A 10,444-nucleotide genomic window follows, 5' to 3' on the forward strand; every position below is an offset into this window, starting at 1 on the left:
TATCAGCTCTTTTCTAGTTATTACTGTAACCTTCACTTGTCGGGGGTGTTATACATTCTTAATTTACACTTGTATTACATTAAACGCGAAAGTGTTTTGTTTATTAGTTTGACCTTCAATCACGTCGCAATGGAACAATGGATCAATGTGATTTTTGCTTGGATATAGTCAAAGACCTGAAGAATGACACAGGCTATTTCTTATCTTGGGAAATCAAAGAGTTCCTACGGCTTAAATCCAAGTGGTCGAACTCGCGTTCATCATCTATTTGGTTCAGAGATAACTTGCATTCTGTAGGCATACTTAGACTAGGTACCTCCTTGGTATCCCGGAAATATAATCAAAGAGTTTCCATGGTATTTAAAAAAACTATATCCTCAAGAAGGAAGTCTCGGGCGTCATCTAGCAATTTATAAATATACCTACCTATTTCTACCACTTCTACGATAAGTTATTAACCCCCGACCCAAAAAGAGGGGTATTATAAGTTTGACGTGTGTATCTGTGTATCTGTCTGTGGCATCGTAGGTCCTAAACTAATGAACCGATTTTAATTTAGTTTTTTGTCGGAAAGGTGGCTTTATCGAGAGTGTTCTTAGCTATAATCCAAGAAAGTCGGTTCAGCCGTTTGAAAGTTATCAGCTCTTTTCTAGTTACTTTAACTTTACCTTGTCGGGGGTGTTATAAATTTTTAATTTAGACTTGTTTATTTATTAAACTCTTAATTGCATATTAAGTAGGTACGTACATAGGACATAATATTATAAGGTACTGAATACTGATAAAGAACTGAACGTAAGCTACTTTTTATTCCGGAAAATCAAAGAGTTCCCACCCGCGGTTTTCAAAAAACCGAAATTTACGCGGACGAAATCGCAGGCATCAGCTAGTAATATGATTTTATTTTCCTTCAGTATACAGTACGTCAGTAGGTACATCTCATGAAGGCATGAATAGTAAAAGGAGAGCGTATGTGGGTTTTGGTGCTGAATGTTGCAGAGTAAACTGCGGTGATGAAATACAGAACACTTCTATAAACAAGAGCGTGCGTTCAAATTGAAGATTCTTGTCGCTTTTAGCCGGATGTAGAGTCGATGGAAATGGTATTTAGGAAGTTTAGGTTGTAATTGTTTCAACGCTGATATCACTCGCGTATGTTGGTCGTTTGGGCAGGACCTGCAAGGCTGTTGATGTAACATCAACGCAAGCGCCATTTGAGATCCCCAACCTCACTTCACGAAGCTCTTGACAACCTGGGCGGTCTAGCTTGCATCCAAGCTCGCTCCAGAAGCCGAGTAGACGAGTAGAAACGCTTAAGTGCAGAATCCTGACCAGGAAAATCAAAGAGTTCCCACGGGATTCTTAAAGTCCTATCCGTTAAACCGATTTTCATAAAATTTGCCACAGAGAGAGACATAAAATTTGATTGCGTCCTGGAAATTGACATGGGCAACTTTTATCCCGGAAAATCAAAGAGTTCCCAAGGGATTTAAAAAACCGACCAAGTGAGAGTCAGACTCGCGAACCGAGGATTCCGTACTCGGGTATTTTTTCGACATTTTGCACGATAAATCAAAGACTATTATGCGTAAAAAAAAATTTGTTTTAGGATATACAGATAAAGCCCTTTCATATCATACCCTACTTGCTACAGTTATCTTACTTTGAATTTTTTTTTTAAATGATATAATTAAAAACTCACGGTTTTCGGATTTATTCCTTTACTAATGCTATAAGAGCTACCTGCCTGCCAAATTTCATGATTATAGGTCAACGGGAAGTACCCTATAGGTTTTCTTGACAGACACGACGGACGGTCAGACAGACAGACAACAAAGTGATCCTATAAGGATTCCGTTTTTCCTTTTGAGGTACGGAACCCTAAAAAACCTAAATCCACGCGGACGAAGTCGCGAGCATCACCAGTGATTAATGAACAGACACATCTGGTAGCTCTAGATTCGTAGAACGTGTAAGGCGATGTTTACAACATTGGGGAGATGCAAATAACTCCACCGCATGGTTGCAAATTGTCGACGCGAGTGTACTACCGCCTTATGCCTATATACCTGCCTAGCTGACGTGTGTACCTGCCTGTGTAATGTGATGTATTTGTGTCACAGAATTGTAGAAATTCTATCATAGAATACCTTGCCTTCGGCGTGCGACGGCCTCCCTGGCGCAATGATAAGCGCTGTGGTCTTATAAGTGGGAGGTCCCGGGTTTGATACCCGGCAGGGGTTTTGGAATTTTATAATTTCTCTGGTCATGGAATGGAATTGAAACAGCGCCATCTAGTGACAAGAAGATGGCGCTGTTTCAATTCCATACAAAACGCAGTTAACTTTTACGCGATCGAATAGGTTAAAAATCTCCAACTAGGCACCCTGGTGGGAGGCTTACTTAACAGAGATAGCGCTATGCGAGATTCTTTCCGTGGATAGGATGTATATGTAATAGTATGGATATGGAAGTACCTTATAGATTAGTGTAAGGGCTTTATGATGACATTCTATCTAGTTTTTATCACACAACTTCAAGTGTAACACAGGATGTAATTACAAGTGTAAATTAAAAATTTATAACAACCCCGACATAATATGACCCCCGACAAGTGAAGTTTACATTAACTAGAAAAGAGCTGATAACTCTCAAACGGCTGAACCGATTTTCTTAGATTATAACTAAGAACACTCGCGATCAAGCCACCTTTCAAACAAGAAAACTAAATTAAAATCGGCTCATTGATTTAAGAGCTACGATGCCACAGACAGATACACAGATACACACGTCAAACTTATAACACCCCTCTTTCTTGGATCGGGAGTTAAAAAGAAATATCAAATAAGAACTTGTGACATCAGAATAAACAAGAAAAAAGTGAAATGTAAACTTGTAGGCGGCATTCGGAGTGACGGGAAAGTAATTCAAGCGCCGAGCGCGAGCGACGAAGATTTCCAGCTGGGAAATGGGTCGAGTGGTTTTTTTATGTACTCACGCTTTTTTGGGGGTTCCGTACATGATAATTGGTGGTAAGAAAGAATATAGATATAAACATGCTAGTTGATACCCATATGCGCGGTTTTTTTAGCGGATTTACTGGTAATAAATATATTTTACTAGATGATACCCGCGACTTCGTCCACGTGGATTTAGGTTTTTGAGGATCCCATGGGAACTGTTTGGTTTTCCGGGATAAAAAGTAGCCTATGTCCGTCCCCGGGATATAAGCTAATTCTGTACCAAATTTCGTCAGAATCGGTGAAACTGTTGGGCCGTGAAAAGGTAGCAGACAGATAGACAGACAGACAGACAGACACACTTCCGTATTTATAATATTAGTATGGATTTCCAGCAAGAAGAATTTTTTAAACAAGCAAACTTTTAAACTTTAAGGGCGTCTCATAGGTGGTTTCCACGATACTGCGTCTTGCAATGCATGTGCACGTGATTTCTAATTCGAAGAAAAAAAAATTGACTTTATACTTTGACGTAAGTTTTTTTACACCTTGATAACCTGTTATCTCCCAAAGCCACCATGATCCAAACTTCATAGTCGCTGATCGTTCCTCCCTGTGTTGGGGACAACACGCAGAGAAACTTTCAACTTTTATAAAATAACGGAGGTCTGGTACGCGCTGGCTCTCTCTCTACTAGGTATCAACAGTACTTTTAAAACATTTGACATAGAAATATAAAATTCCATTTTCGTCTGTATCAGGCATAGGGAACTCTAAAAAGGGAACGACATCCGAGTGTTGAGGTCGTTAGAGGACCCCGGCACTTACATAGGCCCTTAACGAGCCTCAAGTGCTCCTGTAAGACAAGGGGCCCTTATAATACAGGGCAATATCGGGAAAATGCCCTTATGTTGAACTTTTAAAGGAATTTTTGGGGGCGTGCATGTATTTTTAGCCCGGATGTCTTGTTATGTTCAACAAGCTATACATATTTAGAGGGTAAAAAGCTTTAATGTTAACCACAGTTATATCTTTTTATACTGTGGTTATTTATTATAGCTTTTCGTAATGATAGATCAATTATTGCATGTATTTATCTACACTAGTATTATAATAATAAGGAAGTAAAGTTTGTATAAGTTCGTTTGTAGTAATCTCTTCTACTAAACTGATTTTGAAAATTCTTTCACCAATAGAAAGCTACATTCTTCGTGAGTGACTGTTTGATTTTCGGGCAACAAAGTAGTATAATATCTTACTTTCCAGGACTTTAACTATAGTCCATGCATGTATAATATGGCTTCCCACGGGATTTCAAAACCTAAATCCACGCGAACAAAGTCGCGGTCATCAGGCAATAAATGATACCTACCGGTTATTGTTTGCCAAAATGTCTGTGTGAAAAATAGCTCAATAGTATCGTATTGCAACCACTGACCAATAATGTTTCTACTAGATGTGCAATCCCATACAAAAACAAGTGTAAATTAAAAATTTATAACACCCCCGACAAGTAAAGGTTACAGTAACTAGAAAAGAGCTGATAACTTTAAACCGATTTTTTTGAATTATAGCTAAGAACACTCTCGATCAAGCCACCTTTCAAACAAAAAAACTAAATTAAAATCGGTTCATTAGTTTAGGAGCTACGATGCCACAGACACATACACAGATACATAGATACAAAGATACACACGTCAAACTTATAACACCCCTCTTTTTGGGTCGGGGGTTAAATTAAACACACTGTAACATCACGAGACGTGGTCCTATGGGCTATCTAATAAGCGAACCAATCTAAACAGCTTCTCAAATGAGTAGATGAATATTAATTTTACACCAACAGTTCTTCACAGCCGACAGCGTATCCAGTGCATTATGGATCAAAGTTGGCAAAGCCCAATACATGCTCAATACGCATCGGACGTACCTACACAGTAAAAAAAAAAAAAACCCAAAATGGCCGCCAATCTCGCAGTGAATAAATCATTGAGCAGATGTAATATTTCACAGGCTGCGACCGAGCGTGTTTGGGATTACGTAACGTAGCTACATTTCATTTTTGTCCTGCTGTTTTAATATGCTGGATTTTTAGATGTTAGGGCGATCCACGAGTAGGTATCCTTTTTAACCGACTTCCAAAAAAGGAGGAGGTTCTCAATTCTTCGGAATCTTTTTTTTTATGTATGTTCCCCGATTACTCGAAGACCCTTGGACCGATTTGGTTTTTTTTTTTGTTTGAAAGGGTATACTGTGCATACGGTGTACGGGTATACGGTGGTCCCATAGAAATTTGGTGAAGATCTGATGAATATCTTCGGAGATGGAGAACAGAACTCCTCAATGGATAGGAGAAAATTGCTCGCGATCAGCGTAATAGCTTAGTAAACTGTAGGGTTTTAACTGGGCATAGTATACTACCCAACTGCGCAACGCTTATACGTGGTTAGTGTTCATCAGTCTACATATTTATGTCTGTTTGTTCCTTCGTGACGACCTCATACTCAAACTCATTTATTCAAAGTAGGTGCTATTGTACACCTTTTGATAGTCAGAATTGTTTTGTAAGATAATATTATAGTGGTGATAATGAATTACGTAAACTTAAAACTAAAGCTACCTTTCTAAAGTTTGATGTACAGTCAAAGGCCATAAGTCGTTTAGCACCTTAATGATCATATTCGCATGGCACGGTTATACACATGCGTTAGTAGTGTGATTAGGTGTTTGATGAAATGGTTTCACGGAATTGCTACTTGAATTCTGAGGCTGACCGTATAATTTTACCTACCGGACACTGTACATCAATTTTCATGAGATGGAAATAAAATCGTCCAGTATGTAAGCAGCCTAAGCAAAACACGTGCTGTGTAAGATTCTGCGGTCATTTTGACCTTCCTAACAATTTCCGTCAAAGGACTTTTTGGGGAAATTAATTTTTGCGGTTTGCATCCCGCTGGCAAGATTTTACGTAATATTTCCTTATTATTATCTTACACGAGGCATGATAATTAATTGGGTTTATTAAAATTTCGTAGCACATTTTGAAAAAGAAATTATGAATTCAGCACTCAATTAAAACGTTGTTGGCACGGTCAAAGAAAGACAACACGTAGAATACATATACATTAATTAGTAACACAAGACCTACATAAAATTCTAAAGAGTGTGGTGAGACCTACGAACGAGAATTATAATTTCGCTGGTTAAATTATTAATGTACTGTTTACAATTGACAGAACATGCTACGTCGTAGACGTCTACGACGTAGAGGTTTCCAGTGCTATGGTTTCCATTCTTTGGTCATCATCGGAGCAAAACTTGGCATCTATCAAGGCTAAAACGGCTATTATAAGAAAAAAAAACTTCGAAATCTTACCAAGCGAAACAGGGGCGGTATAGCTCAAAGTCAAAAATTAATTTTCTTCTTTATATTCTAGAATAACAAAATTAGCCTATAAAAACTAGTTTAGCTTTGGCATAGTTTATTCTAGAATCCAGTTTTATTGGTAACAGAGGAATAGGTATTGTTGTATAAATAAAGAAGCTATTAAATAAACACACATCGCAAACAATATGCGCCTATAAAGGCCTGTGCGTCTTTTACGGCGAATAAAATCAGTTATAGGCAATATAGGTTTTATGTCCGTCTCTATAGGGTCACGTACTCCTTACTGATATCTCCGTAAATGATACCCCTGTTGCTATGCGAATCATAGGTGCTTAGATAAAGTATTCAACCTATTAGAACAGATATGTAGACGCATACAGAATCTGAGAGAAAAAAATGTTGCTTTGTTAACACCAGAACCCAAATAAAAATCCGGTCAAGTGCGAGTCAGACTCCCACATAAAGGGTTCTGTACAGTTATAACACTTTTACAAGCAACACTGGAAGTTTATTACGAACAGCGCCATCTACGTGTGATTTAGGAAAATAATTATTTTTCGAGAACACAATTTAATATTTTTTGTGATGTAACGACAAATTCACGGTTATTAGATTTTTTCCTTTATTTGTGCTATAAGACCTACCTATCTGACAAATTTTATGATTCTAGGTCAACGGGAAGCACCCTATAGGTTTTGATTCCCTTTTCTTGACTGCCACGACAGACAGACAGACAGACATACATACGAAATGATCCTATAAGGGTTAATTTTTTTCATAAATCTGCATTGTATGATAAATACCTTGTCTTCAGATTGTTAAAGAATAAATTCGCCTAAATTCATACTAATGCGAAAGTGTGTCTGTCTGTCTAACTGCTAGTTTGACGCAAAGATAGCTTTGCCCAGAGCTTTATCACAAATATGGCTACGGAACCTATCTTATGTATGCTCTGACTCACAATTGACCAGTTATTTCACAGTATTTTCAAGGTAAACTTAATTAAATTTTATAGGAATTTTATATCTTTATGCGAGGGGAACTCAATGCATGAAGTATTAAGCAATAAAGTTCGGTTATTAAAATAAACGCTCAGTGCAGGCAGTGTTTGCGATGTGAAATTGAGTTCAGTATATTTGACTTATATGTTTACACTCACTCTTGGCGATGCATGTGTTTTCTTGCCAATATAAAGCCAGAGATGTTTAAAGAGAAATGTCCTATCTATCTTCTTAAGAGGGCTCTCTCCGTCACTCGTTTCATACCATTTCATATAATCGTAGTTCCAATTTCATTTGAATATTAAGCAACCAAAGTCCATGAAATTTTGCAGACATATTCTAGAAACTAATATCTATGTCTGTGGTTTTCCAGATTTCTGTTAAAATATTCGGTTTCAAAGTTACGCGGTCTTAAAATTTTCATACAAATCTTTGAGCCCCTGTAATTTTAAAACTACATATTTTTAGAAAAATCTAAAATACCACAGACACAGATATTAGTTTCTAGAATATGTCTGCAAAACTTCATGGACTTTAGTTGCTTAATATTCAAATGAAATTGGAACTACGATTGTATGAAATAGTATGAAACGAGTGACGGAGAGAGCCCTGTTAACATACAAAACACTAAAATGCTTCTACGTATGTCCATTATGTCTGTTATGTCCGTTATCCAATGGCCGGTGGGGCAAACGTGTTCTGGAGTTTAGACCGCGCAGTGTGGGACGACCTCCAGCCCGCTGGACCGATGACCTGAAGAAGGTAGCGGGAGGGGATGGATAAAGAAGGCGAAGTTTGGTGGCACTTTTTTAGAAAGGCCTTTGTCCATCAGTGGATGCATACAGGCTGATAGAATAGAATTAATGGAATGTCCGTTTTATAACAGTGAAGGAAAACATTGTGGGGAACTTGACCAGCGTGGTAGACTATGGCCAACCCTTCTCACTTTGAGAGGAGACCCGTGCTCTGTAGTGAGCCGACGATGGGTTGGTTATAATGATAATGATGATTACGATTGAAAAATCGGCTCTTAATCACATTAACTTACAGTGTTCTACATAAAAGTGTTAGGTACGAGCGCGCGGGACCCTTCGTGTGCGAGTCCGACTCGCACTTGGCCGGTTTTTGTTGATCGATTCAACCTTCTATAGGTACTGTACAAGTAAAGTTATCTACACCAGATTTATTAGTTGCACATAATAATACACATCTGACATTTTCAGAGCCAAACAACCACTGCAGAATCGTGGGCGTCGCACGTGGGCGTTGCGGGAATATCGGAAGTGTAATGGAGTAATTGGACTATACCTATTTGGAGAATATATATAAGGGCGAGTTTGGAACCCTGGTAGCTTTAGTTGTAAGTTAAATAAAAAAAAAAGCCTTTTTATTTCTCATATACTCGACTATTAGCCAGGACAAGCAAACTCATCCAAAGGGTCCAGAATGCGTGTGCCCGTTTTTGTTTTAGTATCCCCCCTAGAACTCATGTGACACCATTTTTGAATAAGCACGGATTACTAAAGATGAAATCGAGGAGGAAGGTGCATCTCGCAACCTTACTCTTTGATGTATTCAAAAATGGTAAGCCACTATACATTTTTGAGAAATTAGTAAGAGCACATGAAGATAGGGATAATTTTAGAAGCACACGCGAAATCCTCAGTGTCCCCCGCCATTGCACTGCTGCTTTTAGGGGTAGCTTCAAGTACGCCGCAACCCGTTGCTGGAATAATATTCCTCCACCAATCCGGAATTCTCGTAGCAAAGCTAATTTTGTGTACAAATTGAAAAAGTTTATATTATTCAAGCAAATTGAGTTCGAAAATATTGCGGCTGAAACATCCATTATCTAGATTACTATTTTGTGCATACTTATTTATTCATGTATATTACATATATTATATTTCTATTATATAATATATAAGATTATAACTGTTTATTTATATATGTATATATATACTTATATTATTAATTATTATTATTTATATATATATATATATATAAATTATGTGTATACACGCATACTACACATATTGTGGTTAAAGTTATTTTAAATTAAATTATTTTTTAATTTACTCACTGTTGTGACTGTGGCGTCACCCGGGTCACAGCTGAAAATCAGCGTCCTGCATATGATGCAGGACATAATGCTGAGCTGTACACCCATTTGGGGTGGTGTCACAGATGAAAATGTATATTTGTATACTTTGTTTTTATCTGTGACACCAACAACAAATAAATTCATTTTCTTTCTTTCTTTCTTTCTTTCATATTCCTTAATTAGTTATATAGTAGATTAGTTTAGTCAGTTATTACATTTCCCTTATTTTCCTAAATTAGTATGGTTAGAAAGTAACAATTTTGGTTATGGAAAATGAGCCCCTTCGCGGGCAAAGGCCTCCTCCAACTTCTTCCACTGCTCCCTGTCCTTGCCCAGATACAGCCAGTTCTTCCCTGCAGTTTGAATTATCTCATCAGCCCACCGTTTGTATGGCCTTCCATCATCCCTTCAAATTCAAATTCAAATTCAATGATTTATTCTTCGTTTTAAGTTAACGTAATTAATTATTATCATTATATCATTATCTTATATTGAAAATTGATGAAACTATTGTATTTATTTATTGATTGAAATGATTGAAACTAATTGTTTGTTCATAAACATATTTTTTTTGTGACGTAACCGCAAAACGGTTTTCAGATTTTTTTTCCTTAGTGAAGTCAAGTGATATAAGAAAGTTTGACTTCAAAAACTAAAGCTACGTACCCATTTACTAGTGGTATGACGTTATTTATATTGCCATTTACTAGAAGAAACTGATTTCACAAGTTTGACTGCAGGAGCGTAGGTGGAAGCGAGGCGTTGGCGTTTAAATTCTATGAAAAATTTGGTATCTACCTACGTACTTTAGTTTTGCACTACCACACTTTCTAGGGTTCCTTATCTCCAGAAAAAAGAAACCCTTATAGGACCAATCATTGTCTGTCTGTCTGTCTGTCAAGACCCGGCAAGGGAAACAGAACCTATAAGAGAGGTAGTTTCCGTTGACCTAGGATCATGAAATTTGGCAGGTATGACATAACGTTAT

The sequence above is a fragment of the Maniola jurtina genome, chromosome 21 (assembly GCF_905333055.1).
Source record: "Maniola jurtina chromosome 21, ilManJurt1.1, whole genome shotgun sequence".
NCBI lineage: Eukaryota > Metazoa > Arthropoda > Insecta > Lepidoptera > Nymphalidae > Maniola > Maniola jurtina.